Genomic DNA, 17,552 nt, shown 5'->3' on the forward strand with positions numbered 1-17,552 from the left:
ATCGAATTAGTATCCTGGCAATATTACGTAAGTACTACATATTTCACGGTAGTTAACCCACAAGTAATTTCGTGCAAAGCAGGAAAACCATGTGGAACACTGACTTATGCGCAAGCATGTGCGATACTAACGGCTGCCAGGTACCAGCAGCCAGCTAGTAAGCTACCACCTGGATACCATATACCAAACGGGAGCTTTAATACTTAAAAAGTAATGCACCGTACCAAATTTTAAATCGAACTCGTATATTGTAAAGCTGGAACGAACGCCAAGATATACTTTTATCGGTTTTTGTCTTTTTAACCTCTTCCGCAATCTTCACGTATGGCAAACTTCTGTAAGATGACTGTTCAAAATGCAACCGAGTTAAACCGGGAATTATTCCCTATTTAAAAAGCATTGAGTTGGGGTCACGTGGTCATCCCGAAATATTGATACCGGATTAACGTATCACTATTAAGTATCTGAATCTGACAATTCCATGCTTCACAGGCATTGTCATATGGTATAGTTATTTTGAAGCGACCCCTGACTAGGAAATACGTTGCGATCCAATTTCCAGTTAGTAATGTAAATACGTGGTTATTCAAGTAAATTCCATAGCACCTTTAAGTCGAGATTCCTTGCTCGCCGTAGAATTATAGATCCAATAATTTCTTACGAAGATCCATAAATCTTGTTTTCTTTTCCTTTTCTCCTGTATCCATTCAGTTACGACAATTTTCGGCATTCCTCATTGGAATGGCGTACTGCCTTAAAGTTCGAGCACGTGATACCGTTGCCCCTCTCTTATGTTTATTTTCTTATTCCTACTTAGTTGAACTCCCTTCTATTAGCAGCTACGGGCTAAGGGAAGAAAACCTAAAGCTGGCAGGTCCTTTCTGTATTTCTTAAACTTCACTCTGACTGACGAACTTCAACCTCTTCGGTACGAGGCTCGTCAGCCGTGTAGTGGCCAGTATACTAATAACTTTATAAACAGAACGATTCGCATTATGTATGCATTTGGTGGCTGTCGGCTAAAGTCAAATATCGCACCGAAGAGGTTAAACGGCTCCAGTTGAAAAACCAAGTTCATCCGAGTAAAGCAGATGTCATGACCCACACTGTCTCAGAAGCAATGCTCAACCCCATTGTTAAGTCAATTCTGGAACACCCTATATATAGGTATAGATTGTTACCAACGAAACGAAGGCTAATAGCACGACTGTCGAGGGTTGGTACGCGATACACAATATATCCATTATTCATACAATTCAAATGAGACGTGGACCAGGATTTTAAAAAATAACGTGAAAAATTATCGTTTTTTTTTTTTTTTTCATTTCAACGTGGGGATCTTCATGTTTGTCATTTTTAATACCTACGATCGTTGACGCTGCGTAACCGTAAAAGTGCGCGAATGGTATTGGCATATTTCTATTCTCCGAAAAGCTGCAAAATGATATTAGGTATATATGATATTAGGTATGTATTTACAGTATATAGAGCAATTCAATTATCTAAAGCATTATGGAGAGAATGTGCAGTGCGAGAGGCAATGCCTGAAAACCGCGGAAATCTCCATTCGCTATTCCTTATGGCCAAGGAAGGCGCTCACTGGAATTCTCGAGCGTCACGGCTGCATTGCAACGAGGAAATGACATTTTAGCCAATCAAAGTTACTGGCGCGTGAGATACTGCCACTACGTAATATCGAAAAGTTGGAATATCACGGATGACAATATTTCACGCTGTGTTATTGTTAATGGGAAAAATTGTCGGTCGTAAATGAATTACATTGTCAGAGCAGCAAGAGGAGGGTGACGGATAAGATACGCGGCTGAGTAATTAAAATAACAAGAATACCAAGGGATATCTGAGACTTTGACAGCAGGGAACGTCGGCTCAGCAAAAAAGGAAGAAAATAAAAATAGAAAGAAAACATTTTCGCGAGAACCCGAAGCATCGCTCTTATTTTTTTTGCTTGATAAAAAAAATATTTTCGTCATTACCCATCCTTCATCTAACTCCCGAGTAGGCACTTCTCTAATTGGTGAATATTACTGTTTACGTCGTTCGTACTCTAATTTTCAGCTATCGTTATAAACTATTAATCATTGATTAGGATACCCGAAATCTGAATCGGACTATAATTCCAGTTTACTACGAAATACTGGAGTAGCGATGTAGATTGGAATGAAGGTAGCTATTCTTGAGTAATCATACTAGAGCCTATTGAGGCCTGTTAATTTGCTAAAGTGCTTAAGCACGTGTCCTTTACAGAATTAACACGTATAGATTGCTATGCGGTCAATAGGGGACGTAGAGTGAGGCTTTAATTTAGCAGCCAGGGCGCCAAGTAACGCATGTTCAATCGACACTTGATAGCTCTTCCACTATTCCAAGTATATCTATATAGTTCATTAAATGGATATACTTTATGAAAATTTCGAGTAAAACGTGATTCAATTTCATTCGCATATTCATTGCTTAACGATGCAATAAATTTGAGTTTTTAAAAAAAAAAAATTTACTCCCCTGCTGCATAAACAATAAATGTTATGTTTTTTTCCCTCGATAAAACTATTGACGAAATACTTAAGTCACGTCACAATGCACATAATATTTTTACAATAAATACCGAGGTTTTTACAAATTGGTGATTAGTAAAAATGAACAATTGTATTTTAGAAAAATTACAAAAAGTACACAAAATTCTAGCGGACGCAAATATCGATGTGCATTGGATAGCTGATGCAAAAAAATGCACAATAAATTGCTCATATTGTGATATTAATTATGTGACAATAAGGCATAATAACGAAATACGCTATCACGTTATTAAATTCTGAGCAATTCTTGAGTCACCCTGTACATTGACGTTCGATAAAATTAAGGATACAACAGCATCCGTATTTTTTTCCCGGAAACAAAATAGTTTCTACTATCGATCGGACCTCGCGTACTCGACCTTTTTCTGAATTCTCATCGAATACGAGGGACAGATAAATTACACATAAGATATAAGCCGATAACGCCATGCCGATAACGCATGCAGACAAAAGCTTCATAATGAAACGTTCAAATGTAACAGCTGTCACCAGCCACAAATCATATATGTATATACACGTGGACAGAGTGCTCGTTGCAACACGGCATACGTATTACATGCTTTATGCACAGTGAGAAGTTCGCGTAACTATTGCATAGAAAATAAGCCAACAGCACGGCTAACTGTGACCAACTGTTACGAAGTTACCAAACTGTCAATAATTTTCATGCGAACCCGTAAGAACGAAACAGTGAATTCTTACGTGAAATTGACAAATAAAGAAGCAAAAAAAATGTAAACAGAAAATCTATGCAGATATATTATCAATACACATATGTATGATAGATTTGTGGCAAGATCCAAGCTTCCGGTACACCGATACCTGTGGAAGATAGTATGCGCTGAGTAAAGATATAAGCTTTCGCAATGTGGTATTTCCAAAATAAGCTCAATATATATAGGTAAAAATAGGTATTTCGTGGTATTTGAAACAATTATTGAAGGACAACAATCGCAGATAATTGAAATTCCACGGTAGATTCGCATATCTTTAAAATTATTTTTCCCCCCATGAGATCCCCGATCAAATTGTCTTTTCAGCCCTCGTACTTTTTATTCTACTACCCTCTTTGGCTTCGATTCCTTTTTTTTATTACTTTCTCTGTTTGTACATCGTATTGCCGTGGAGAAACATCTTTTTTCTTCCTTTCATTCAACGGAACTATATATATATATATATATATATATATATCGGCCTAGGGTCTTTTTGCCTGTTTCATCCCTAAAGTGGCCCTACGGCAAACACCTGAATTAACAGACAAACATCTCTAGAGTCATAGAAGCAGTCGTCGAAAAGACCGTAACTACTTATAAGGGACACGAGTATCCTTCTGGTCTGTGCTATAACAGCGTCTTACATAATAGTATATGCATTACATAAACTCACACGTACGTATGTATATCTCGACGTTTATCATGCATTCTCTTGCCTTTACGAGAACTCTTAAAGCGCTCGTAGCAGTCCCTATCGGACCTAACGTTTCTCCATTCGCGAAAAACATTTTCGTGGAAAACAGTCTTTAGTCACGTGGGGAAAAAACAGTCCTGCTAATATGTACACTATAACGCTAAAGAGCTGCGTAATGCGAAACGAAATTGCAGAAATTCCTGCAATTCCTCCCGCTTGAGGGGGAGGAAAATAATAAAAAAAAGTCTAGGTGGAATCGTAAATGGTTCGAAGAAGACCAGCTGTTCGGATCGATGAGTTCTACTTCATAAATTAGCCTAATGTTGTATCGATTGCCTAATAGCTTTAATATCGTCGACGCAAACTGCCCTGGATTCATTTGCCGTCCGCAACGTTCTTAACAAAATCATTAGTTCCACTATCGCCGTCAAACGGCATCGATTCGAAATATTCGGGGGCCTTGAGAAATGAAAAAGTTTTGGGATAATTCGTATGCTTCATGGAAGCGACGTATCCTCCATAAATTTATAAAGTTCCCCGTGCGAATAACAAGGCTAAAAGATTGCGCAAGGAATGCACGAGCGTAGAGAGCAGCAGGTATTAAAATAAATTTTTCAATTTGTATTGGGCATTCTGAAAAAAAAAATGAACGCATTTAAACTAATTCACCAAAGGGGATGATCAAATTTACTCAATTTTACAGTCCTGAATGGTAAATTCTGCTATGAATGACAAACTGCCTGATCCCATTTCCAGTTTTGTATGGATAGGGAAGAAAAGAAAAGAATTCAAGTATACCGTACTGCGCGACTTTTACAAAGAATCGAAGCCCATTTTCACAAAACATCCTTAAGCTACTCTCTGTATATTATATAAGACTTTTTTTTCTCTCGCCAACTCTCTATTATGCTAATGCAATTCCAGCCGGGATTATTGCTATATTTCGCAGGTTCTCCTAGTCCTTCGACTTAGGTCAACGATAAACGTTGCCGTGCAACATTCACGGTTAACATGATTAACATAACTACTGACCATAAAAGTGACGCGCATCTTCATTGAAACTCAAAAGACCCACAACAATTCATTCCCTTATTATGCGTAAGAAGGTCAAGAGGAACAAAGAAGAATGGTCTGGAAAAAAAAGGTCGTTCCTTAATACACGCTGAGGAAAACTTATTTCCTCCGCAGTTACGAATTAACCAAATGTATACAGTAGTACTCTTTTCAAAATATAATATTATGTCATACGTTAAATAAATATCCATTCCGATCATTGTGTCGTTTCGTTAAGGAGCAACGTAAGCGTGAACGTTCGATGGTAACTAAACAGTGCGTATCTATGAGACACAATAATATACGCACCAAACACACGTAGGTAACCGCAGCCATATGTAGACGCACGCAGGACACACATATTCAGTAGAATTAGATAGTGAGATAGTAGAGACAAAAAATTGGAGGCTTCGCAGGTTAAACAAAAAGACACACACGCACGCCCTTAATCATTATCGCGGCTCTGCTGGTTGAAACGAATGACCCTGGAATGGAATGACCATTTTGTTAATCGAAAGCCAACGCTTTATTACGTAAAACGAGGAAGCTTAATGCACCCCGACTTTATAATTCAATGACACCTTTGATGTCTGTCAATGTACGTGGCGGTTTTAATCATCCTAATTGCATCCGGCCATTGTAGTTAACGATAAACTCTACTTCTTATACATTGCAATACGACAGTTGTGTAACGTTGGAACACCTATCGACCATTTATTTATATATTTTTTTGGGACGTTACGTAATTTCGAGCTATGAAAACACGTTAGGTGGTCGATGTCAAAAACGATAAAGTTCAGTACAGCTACGGACTCCCCGGTCGTGTGTAATTTATTTACACGGGATGTTCATATCGAATATTTGCGCTGTGTCATCCCTTGGAATATCACGGTTTCACGTATCGAACACGCATTGCTCGTTTTATCGAAACTAAAGTCCGAGTAATTGCAAATACTGTCACGCAAGGACAATGCGATCGACGACCTTAAATAGAAGCTGAAGGAAATCGTAAAATTCGAACTTCTATTGCCCCTGTATTTGCGTTTGAGTGTATCCCAAGAGAAGCTTATCCCTCTTTCTCATTAGAATATAGAGCGAGATAAAAATGTTTCAATGGCACGGGAAAAGTTATAATATTTTAAACTCCAGAAAAACCTCAGCGTATTGATTCTCAATATGGATTATTAAATTTACACTTTTCTCACCTGCACAATTTTCCTCGGAGATGGCCGATCTAGTCAGCCAACGGTTTTCACAGAAGGATCACTACTGGAATCTTATCCGAAGATACAATCCACTACAGAGAAATGTTGACCGACACTTCACAGACTGTTCACTGCGCGTTGGGAATCGCGACCGAAAGGAGAAAAGACGAACCTTGAACGACGAAGAGAAAGAGAGAGAATATCCGAAAGGAAGAAACAGGACAGAGAGCTAGAATATCGTAGAACAACTAAGGTGGCCGCGACGAATTATACGATTATGCAAGAAGCATAGGAAAAGGGAGTTTTAACGTGCACGGGATTACTTATTACGACTTATAGAACAGCAGCAAGTAGAGGAGGCGCGTTTTAGTCAGACAAGCGAGTCACTAACTTTCACTAAAGAGAAGATTCGATAGTGAGAAAGGTTTATAGACAACCGCGTGGCAGCTAGTGTCGCGTCGCACTGCTGCTTCGTGGCTGCTATCCCCCACCACTCGAGCTTCGTCAACCCCACTTCCACCATCTTTCTGCCCTCTAACCATCCCCAACTACTTCGCCGAGCCGACACACCCGTGGGGCACGAAACGTCAGCCAGAAGTCGAAAACTACACCTTCCTTTCTGCCAAAAATCGCGGATTACGATTTTACTGTCGGTTCACTGAACTCTCTTGCATGATTGACATTTCGGCTTTGAGGACAACAATAAAGTGCATGAACTAGACCAAGTGCATCTGTGCGCTATGCCCCAGATGATTTTACATATGTGTGTATAAAATATAATAAAATATATATATGTATACATATAAAATATATGTCAAGTATTGGGTATTCACGTTAACTTCTAGTGTTTGAACTACTTATGGCTCTTGGCTGGATTTTTCAACGCATCCTTTAGAATCTGGACCACCCTGTGAAGCATCCACGTGGTTGACTGTCTGGGTTGTTAATGGTTCTGCTGGTATTGACTCACGAAAAGCTTTTCAGAGATTCGCAGAACTATGCGAATTATTTTCTAAACATTTTTTGGGGGTTTTCTTGTTTGTAAATTATGGATGATGTGAACAGAACCATTCTTTTGGATTATTTGGATAAAATTGTTGGAATGCGTCCATTAGGAAATGCAAACTGGAGTACGTTTCTACACATGTAGAAGTTTGAAATTAAAGGGAAAAAAATTAGTCCTCTAAATTTTCATGAATTGTTTTCAAACCGTTATTCAATGTTGAACGAAGAATTTCGTATCCTTACTTCACATTATGACTTTTCCGAAAAACGTCGCACGTTAAAGTTTCCATGAATGTTTGATCTTCCAAGAATCAGGTTAGTTATATTACATCAAGAGGAACGATGGAAAACAGAAAAGAGGAAATAACAATGGCTATCAGGATTTTTCTTATATCTTATACTTACTTTTACAGTTATTTTCTCTCTTTGACAAACATATTTGTCGTTTTCCTCCATTTGACAGTACCGAGCACCAAGTGTCAAAAAGAAAGTTCATTTATATTATATAGGTGAAAATTGATATTGATATAAGCGTTTGCACATTCGAAGCACATTCTTATTGAATTATACGTAACAAAGATTACCTTGAGAAATTGTACGACCAATTTGATCTGTCTATCATTATTCTCATGCTTTGACGATATCTCTCATTCTTTTCGGGTTCTCTATTTCTTTCTATCCTACGTCTTTACGTATTTCTTTTTCTTACTAAATAGGCAATTTGGACGTCAAGTTCTATCAGAGCCAAGAACGCGTCGAAAGTGGGTTCACTAAATATTTATAAGGGAATCTGATAGATAAGATCCGTATTTGGCCTTCAATTTTAACACCTAATACATCTATAAACACGTAGCGAAGAAAGAAGCTACAGAACAAAATATTAATAGCTAGACAGTAGTCGCTGGCCATTGGAAAAATTCGAATAATCGTAAAAATCAATATCTTCGTACAAGAGGTAACAAGACTCGAAAAAAAAAAACGTATAAACTGCAAAATAATTAAGAAATGAATTGAAAAAAGAATTATAAGGAAAATATTAATAATTTCGTAACATCATGCATATTAATCTCTGACGTCACTTTGGTAACGTAACGTAAGCCGAAAAGCTCAAGCGCTACGAAAAAGTTATTATTAACTCTCCGACCTCCAGTTTTGCATAGGGTGTGCTTCGCGCCCGTCACATTTCTGCAGAATATGCATTTAAGCAGGAAGCATCCCAGTATAAATAATAGGAAAAGCGGAAAGCACACGATTGGAAACTGTGATTTCTCTAGAGCATCGTCCTATGAAGAATCTACATCTCTATTTCAATCTGTATAATATACCGTATGTGATATATGTAAAAATACTCCAGAGAAAAGTACGAAATAGGACTTACCTTAAAAAATGTCAAATATCAATGCGAAAGTTCATATTGAACTTCGACATGAATTTCAATGGAAACGTCATTTAAATTCGAATGCATGTATTGACGTTTGTTGTTTTTTGGAAAAATATTCAAATGTGGCCAAACAATTTTTAACTTACATATACTAAAAGTCCCTTTGCCTGATATCACGATATTGCAAAGTACTATACCCAGCCATAAAATACGTTAGGCATGTCTTGCAGTTTTATTATGGCCGTTATAAATCAGCCTACACAGTAAGTATATTATATAAAAAAATAAAACATACATAAAACATCGCATAAACTATGACACGTTATATTCCAGTATAACGGATTCACTAAAGTATCCTAATCGAGATGGTGTTTATCAATCGTAATTAATACATCGTAGCACCAGCGCATAATCAGGATCAGTCTAATGCATATACAAATAATAAGGGACACAGTGAATCCTTCGAAACTGTCGCCACTATCCAAAAAGCTATATGAAGTTTCCAAGCATAGCCAATAGTTGGCGCCAGGATCGGCAGGTCGATGACTATACGGCGGATCAATTCAAAGCCCGAAGAATGTCTCGTCCGAAATAGCAAAATACATGCGAACGAACATTCCATTTCAAAACGGTTTAACATCACTTATGAGTCACGTAATTTAACAATTCTCAAATTAATGGTAGCGAATTTAACAATTCATCTGTAAATTCGCTGCCATTAATAAATTCTAATCAATTCTATCGGTGACGGTGTTTCGCGAATTCGCAATATAAACCGTTTGACACTCGAGTAACGTACTCGTAATTTGCTAATTAAATACGGATCCAGAATACACGCATACGCGAACGGACTATTCGTCACTTGAATAAAAATGAGCCTAAATGAACAAATTTAATGGTTTATGTGATATATTAATTATTAATATTTTTAATGATTTTGCGAAGAAAGAATTTTTTAAATATCAAGGAAATGACATATAAAGTTTGTTTGAACTGAGAACCCCATTTTTCGCCACCCCTGGCTCACGACCCTACTATTCCCTATTGCAGCTGTTACCTCGCACGTTACTACACGGCTCTGTAAATTTACTAACTTATCATGTCATTTTGCGATGCAAGCAAGAATTTTCGTGCTGAACCTCCTGACAACTGCTAAAATCGTTATCGATGCTGCTAATGGAACGGTTCGCTCCATATCAGTGAATTCACACGATCACTATCTCGTTCGGTATGATTAGTAAGGCAGTTCGTGCTAGATAACCAAGAAGTAACCTTGAATTCGGAAAAGCTGCGCTTTCCAATAAATACAAAAAAAAAATTAAGAATTAAATGGGTCGCTATATTACTGAATATACAATCCTTCATTGGTTATAAACTACGTATGTCAGTGTTACCTTGTACTTTTATACCATCTAATGGATTACACCTTTAAACAATGAGTATTGTGTATCTAATACATTTATATGGTTTTTATTATACTTTTCACAAGTTTACTTTCCGTAATTAAACTCCATAACATCGAAATACAGCACTATTTCGATACAATGTGGAAAAAAAAACATATTTCCTTGCGTTCCCACTTCGTAGCAATAACTCCCAAAGGGGCAGCACAGTGGAAAAGTCAGGAAGTAGAAAATCCGCAGATTTTATAAATCAAAGGTGGATAACACGTGCGTCCGTTTAATTCGTGTTGCACGTTTCGTTCTCCATAATGATTATGAAAGTCCCTAAAATGCGCGACGAATAAAAAGATATATACTTTTTCAACCTCCCTATATGTACATATACATCCCTTCTGAAAACAGGGAAAACGTACCCTATAATTAATGTGATCGAATAAAGCGAATCCTAAAAGCAAAAGGAAAAAGACAGACTGAAAAAAAAGGAGGAAAAATATTCCTTATCCTTCAGAAATAAGAAAAATCACTGATCAATTGATCACGTATACCAATCTTTACAAAGAAAAGCAAAACAACGCAATCAGAACAGGAGATTCTATCTGAAACCGAATAAAAAGAAGCCTCTCTTTGTCACTGATTGTAAGCAATTTCTCACCATGAGAACTGAAATTTTTCTCTCTTTGAGCTCGCAGCGGAATTCGTAAAACGCATTAATCGACACTTTTTGATTAAAAAAAATGGTTTAAATTATATTAAATTTTCGTTCTTGCAGCTCACTTTTAACAATAATTATTATACTATACGTTAACCATTCTTGAAAAATCAATGGAATAAAATTTTACAAAGTTAGCCAATATATTCGCGGTAAATGACTCAAGGAAATTGTCATATTGAATATCGAATTAATTATAATAATTATCGATGATCGCATCGAATACAGGTACACTTGACTATTGTACAGGAAATGAAAACCATGCCAGATATCGAATTTATATTATATGTACGAGTATACTATATCATACTATGATTTTCGTCTTTAGAAAGGTAACTCATCGATCGCTCATTGTTAGAGCATTACTCAGAAGTCAAGTTTTATATCTTCCTTCGCAGTAAAAAATTTAAACACTCTATATGCGTGTGTAGGTGTGTGTGTGTGAGGACTTCCGTTTATTTTTAAAAATAATTTCTATAGAATTTTTCTCCTCTTCTGGATCCAACGCTGCTCTCATTTTCGTAGATGTGACTCGCGTGCTACCCTTTGTAGCTGCAAGAATGGAATAAGGCTATATAACATTTACGTTGTTATGACGTATACGTGGCTGTTTTGTATTATACATTTTTTTAAAATTCTTTTCCGAAGTAGGACTGGCTTTGTAATTTCTCGAAATAATTATCAGCTACAGCTTGAGTGACCAAGCAGTTAATACGGGTTGGATAAAAAGTACAAGAATCTCGTATAAGGATTGAATAATTTCTCTAGGGATTACTATAACCAAAAGGCACAATGACGTACTTTCGAAACTAGTCAAGTCACTGATGTAACTAATGATACGTCTAGAGGAGTCCGTAGAGAATTATGTAACACTGCATATGTTTGACTCACATAAATGACTGAGAATTAAAAAAGATTGAGCTTACAAAGGATATTTTCAAAATAAAATAATGTTCAAGATTTCGTATAAGAAAGATTTTGCGTACCGAAATTTTCCGATAGATTCACAGGGATTTTCTCAGTACGCACAAGGATTCTCATTATTACCCGAAATTTACATCTCCGACATCTAAGGTAGAAATCAAAATTCTATTTGAATTCGGTTTTAGCATTTTGCCGTGTGCGCCAAAAAAAAAGCTTTTCCCTTGGGTTATCCATCTCAGGTTTTTCCTAAGATACAGTCCAGAACACACAGGACAGCTTATGCATCTGCTAAGAGCTGCGAGGATTTCCAACTGGAAAGAGTCGCTACGTGTACAATTTACTTTTTTAAAGAAAACCCTTTGTGCAAAAATTCCCGGCCAAATATTTGGTATGTAAAGTAGAGATGAGCTAAGTACTATGTAAGTTGCCATTTGAAAGGAAATGGTGAATGGTCGATGATTTCAGGACCCTCTACTCTACTGAGAGATGCTCTTAAGGAAAAAAAAGCTTAAAGCACGAAAAAATAGCCACTTGCCTGATTCATCATTCTCAGATCTGAAATGTATGATTTTGCCTAATCTGAATAATCTAGAATACGATCTACCCCTTTTCTATGATCTACGCTTTCACGTTTACGAAAACTAGATGAGGATTTTATATGTACATATACATATATATTTTTATACTTTTTCATCACATACAAAGTATGTAAGAAAGTATTGCAATCGAAAAAAAATCGACTCCCCGATTTTTATAGAAATACATGTTTTGAGAGTTCTAGATTCCAAAAAAAAGCATTCACTCATTTCTGTCTGTCTGCCTGTGGTAAATTCTGTCCGAAAACACATTAACTTTCCAAAGAGGCTACGGATCACAATGAAATTTGTTGTGTCTTCTGTGTACAAAATGTAGCTTCGGTAATGTAATTGACACCAAAACGCTCTAGTCTGCAGTGTACAGACCTTTCTTTTTACCAGTTTTATGAGAGCCAATAGAAAAGTCTCCTCGGTATGCGTCAATATCTAGACGCAGATACAATAGATATAATTCGATAAAAAACTGAATAAACTAAAAGAATTCTCTATTTCAAATCTACATCACTCAATTCTTAACATCCAGTAATTTCGCAACCGTAACGTGATGCCAGTAACAACCGTGATGAGAAAGTCACGTGTTGCGATCACGCCAGTAGCACCTTTTTTTCTATAAACCTTCTGCTCGAAACCGGGGCGCGAGTAAATTACGAAGCAAAAGTAGACAATGTAACTGTAAGATCTTTTACACATAACATAAAAATCTTCAGTAATACCGATGAATCAATCTAACTTCTTCAATTGATTTCTTTCCTGAAGATAATAGGCGACCGTGCCGATGAGTTTTTCCACATTATTTCCGCAGGCAAATTTTTTCGTATACTTAAATTCAACCTTGAAACTAAGTAACAGTGGAGCATCGTCATTTTTATCCGAATTTACCTCGTTTTATGTCAGGCGTCAATCAGTATCTGATAACCAAGTGATTTCATCGAATATCTCATAAAACCAATGATCTCACAATTTAGAAAAACTAATATTGATACATGCTTGAGAAATAATTTTTTTAACTGCATTGTCTTATTGTCACGTGATGCAAGAATTCATGGGTATTTACTCATATAATGTGGTAAAAGATCGTGTCCTTGATAATAGTTGGGGTAGATACCCTTTGTTGATTGAAGGGTTCTGGCGTTCTATGAAATCATCTGACACCGTTGATTTTCAAGGGTCCATGTGGGTATTGTCGTTAACTTCATGATCAATATCATATTTTCTGATACAATACTAACAAGTTTTATAATAAGATAATAGCAAAAATTAAGAAACCTAAAAAAATAAATACAATATGTAACATTCTTATAAAAAAATTTCGGAAGGTATAATTATTATAATAAATATCAAAATATACATAATACATACAAAAGCATCTGAACAACGTTAAAACGGTTTTAAAAGCTACTTCAATATATGAATGACAATCAGGTATATGTTCGAAAATCTCTCTAGAATCGACTCTAGTATCATTCTATTCGCTTCGTAATAACGACAATGAAAAGAGATCAAATTACCCTGAGTAAGATTTCTGAACGCACCCCAGATTGATTAAAAAGAATTTTATGTAACCATTAACCCCATCTTAATAATATACGCGAAAAGCTCGTGCGAATAGCCAAAATCAAAAATACATTGTTCTCTGTACAGTTTGAGTATCCTTTCACGGCACATTAATAAATTATCATAAGGCAGACTCTTTCACAGCAAAGTTCACGGCTACTTAGCACTCTGAATCGAAGCAATTAAGATGTTTCCAATATGAAAGTGTCCCATATTCCCCGCTATGCTTAATAAAACGAAAAGCCGCGCACCAAAACTTTTTCATACACGTAGAGAATCTTTCACAAGGGAATTGCATCGCGTTTTCGAACTCGACCCAAAACCTTCTCTCGCGTCATTTCCGCGAGTCAGAAACTTGAGATTCCATCAATATTCTTTGTAATGTACCTTGCGTCATGTTTTAATATCAAACTCGTGACCTCATTCTCTTTAAAGTTCATTGAGGTTATGAGGTAAGTAAGTTGTAAGCTGATGATAAAAGATCAAAAGAAAGAAATATATATACACGAAAGCCCAAAAAAATTCATTAAAAATAATGCTACAATACATTCAGAAAAACGACTGTAATTATTTCCTATAATCGCATATAGTTCCACGTGCTAAACTTTGTTTTGGTAAGTATATGAAGGTAGGCCCTTGGCAGTTATAAACAGGTTTATCATAAATTCTAGAATTATAATATTATAAGAACCGCCTCAAAATAATCGATGTACCTTATAAATGTCCTGGAGTTGCTTAGATAATTCATTGGAAAAGTAAATTATTCTGAGTATTATTTCGAATGATAACTTGAGTCAAAAGACCTCACCTCTCTTATTTAAATACGTTAACTCGCGGACCTACAGTTTATCGTAGATTATTTAGCCTTTTCAGTAGAAGACAAATAAGTAAGAGAAGTACAAAAAATTATATAAAAGATAGACGAGAGAAAAGGAATTTCAAAGGAAGAACCGGAATGGAAAATTAAAATAAATGAAAGCTAGAAAAGAAGCAGGAAAAGCAGATAAGAGAGCAGGAGAAGCAGAAAGACAGGGCCCCATCTCGTTCGTTTCGAAAAGAATCTCACGAATTCATGAGACCCAATTTCTCCTCAGGAGAGAGACGAACCCTTCGGGAATCGTGAGACTAGGGTATATTTATTAGTGCTATTTGAGAAAAACCTATATCGCCAGACACAGGGTCTTTAAGAAACCTCATGAGGGACTATAACAATATGCTGCGAAAAAATATAAAAAGCATGAAGCACCAGTAGTATTACTAGGGGGGTTCTGGACACAGATTCACTATAGCACAACACTGCACCTCCGAAACAAACACAGAAAATCGGCAGGATTTTTTGGATATCGCGAGAGCAGTGCGAGAACTACACAGGCGAGAACCTTCTATGCCGTATAGGAAACCCACCTAGAGAAACTGTCAACAAATAACTGTAACAACAATAACTATAAACTGAATGGAGAGTGTTTCTTAGACTTTTTTGGATTTCAGCACATGAGATGCTGACCTCATAGTCACCGCTAGACGCAACTTGTGTTAATGCTGTTTTTTGTTATCATAAAAGATCAGAACTATTGTTAAAAACCATCAGGAACTATGAATCTATGCTAGATACCAAGGGTTTCACGAATCTGCGCGAAGCTGGGGAGGGAGGGAATCACCGAAGCGTCTTGTTGGTTCTTCCGGGATGATGGGTAAAGGGCTACCTGTAAACGTCGTGCAAGAAGGTCGCCGGGTCTGGAAGACATCCTGCATAATTTAGCGACTTATTTAGAAGCTTCTGAAACCTCGATCCTTCGCGATTCCTGGAATCGGACGTGAAATTCCTAGAATGAGCCTTCGATTCGTGGTATCGGCTATCCTCGTGACGTCACTCCTTGAAATTAGGCGAAGGGGGGCAGGTCCACGAGGTCGATTTAGCATGTATGAGAACCCTCGAAGGCTCTCAAAGTGTCGGTAAATGTCGGTGCAGGAATCTGTGTCCAGAACCCCCCTTGTTATACCACTAACTCCTAGCCACATTTACTCCACGAAAGACCATAGCTCTATGTAACATAAGGGGACGCACTAATCGCAATCGGAAGATTCGGAGAGACCATGTTACGACTACAATCTGGACCCGATTGACTGAACGAGCTCAGCGCATTGAATGGAAGAACCCCTGTCTACCATGTCGCACATGAAGGTCCTTTAGCAAGATGACTACCATGTACATGACTTAAAATGAACCTATACACCAAAAGGGGCTAACCAAATAACGCTTAGGCGGTAGGAACTTTGCCTGCAGAGAAATCCACCACCCCTACATCCTCCGACTTAGTTTCAGGTATCGTGTGTCCCAACGTTAAGCATGCACAAGTTATTTCATCTTACAGAAGATTCAAACTAATCGTCAAAGTAATATCGGGAAACTATAACTAAAAAGGGAAGACTAGTAAAGCAAAAATAGGAAAATAAAACAAAAGTAACAGAAGCAAGGAAAAGGGGGTAGGGCACACGTGTCCAAGGGTCCGACAGTAAGATCTTTTACAGCAACGAGACCTCCAAGCTGTTACACTCCCTTATATTCTAGACCAAGCCATCGGGGTATTGCCTGACAAGTGCTGCGACTGATTTCGCAAATTGTTTAACTCTGAGTAGTTTTAGTTAGTTTAGTACCGCCGTACTACGTGTTATTGCCGCATGCGTAAACGCCATACATTTTTCAACAATCGGAAATTCGAAGGTCAATTCATACAAAAGTCGATCCTTATGCTTTAAAAATATATCACCATCAAGATTTATCAATGATATCCTATCATCGATTGAATGGTATATAAAGCAAGATATTCACGCGTGCAGACTGCCAATATCGGCGGCCAATTAATATTTTGAAAAAAGAGATAATCATTTAAGACTTTTCGATAAATCGTGCCACGAGTTTTCTAGTAAAAGGAAGAAGAAAGGAACCATACCAAATATTATATTGAATTGGCACCTTTCAGCTGAATGATTCTATATACACAATAGATTATGAAGGGTACATTGCCATAATGGGTAAAAAGGTTTCGTGGTCTCTCGAAGTTACGACCAAGGAATATTATGAAGGTCAGTCCATCTCGTCACGCACCTGCTTACGTCGTTTCGTGTTCGCCTTTCTCTATGGTAGGACATTCATTTTTTATTCTCCCTGTCGTGTCTCACAGGACCAGCACGATTTCGTCGCTACCTCCGTATAAAAAGTGGTGCGAAACTTCTGTGAGAGTCTGACTAGAAGAATCAGGTATTTGGTACTTTTGAAAATGTATGTAAATATACGATAGAAAAATTATTGTACGTCTCTTTGTTAATTCCACTGTCTTGAATTACATGTAGAAATCTGAATAAATAGACTTGAAAGAATTTCTCGTCATGTCCGTTAGTACTGCTTTTAAGAATGTAAAATCTTGAATAACAATGAAAAAGCGTGAAATTACACTCTGACAACATAGTCAGTAAAAGCTTCCAGGGAGTACATCGACTTCTCCGAGAAGCTTTTAAACCCCAGTCCAGCCATTTGTGAAACAGAGTCTACCTTCCTTTGCGACTTGGCTAGGAGCCATCGATCCTCGGTCACTGTACGGTTTTAATCCTTCATAATGTTACAAATTGTGAACATCATGTTCTCCGATATGAACAGGAGTCGACAGATTTTTCAAAATTCAATTGGTTCAATGGGGTTCTAGACAGATCCTAGACTTACAGG

The 17,552-nt window shown here is 37.1% G+C and overlaps 1 protein-coding gene across 3 annotated transcripts in view; it reads right to left on the reverse strand.

Moving 5' to 3' along the window:
- The window catches only part of LOC107263675 (synaptotagmin-7), a 201,418-nt gene that overhangs the window by 169,710 nt on the left and 14,156 nt on the right, over positions 1–17,552 (reverse strand). For 2 of the 3 annotated variants that reach the window (XM_025081023.1, XM_015731144.2), the window contains exon 1: positions 6,260–6,724. The exons of the other annotated variant lie outside the window; for it this stretch is intronic. The gene's annotated coding sequence lies outside the window, so the exon portion shown is untranslated. Of the gene's footprint in view, positions 1–6,259; positions 6,725–17,552 lie in introns of those variants that run through there. 3 annotated transcript variants of the gene reach the window in all.

Source organism: Cephus cinctus, unplaced genomic scaffold (assembly GCF_000341935.2).
Source record: "Cephus cinctus unplaced genomic scaffold, Ccin1 Ccin1_scaffold0160, whole genome shotgun sequence".
Classification (NCBI taxonomy): Eukaryota; Metazoa; Arthropoda; class Insecta; order Hymenoptera; family Cephidae; genus Cephus; species Cephus cinctus.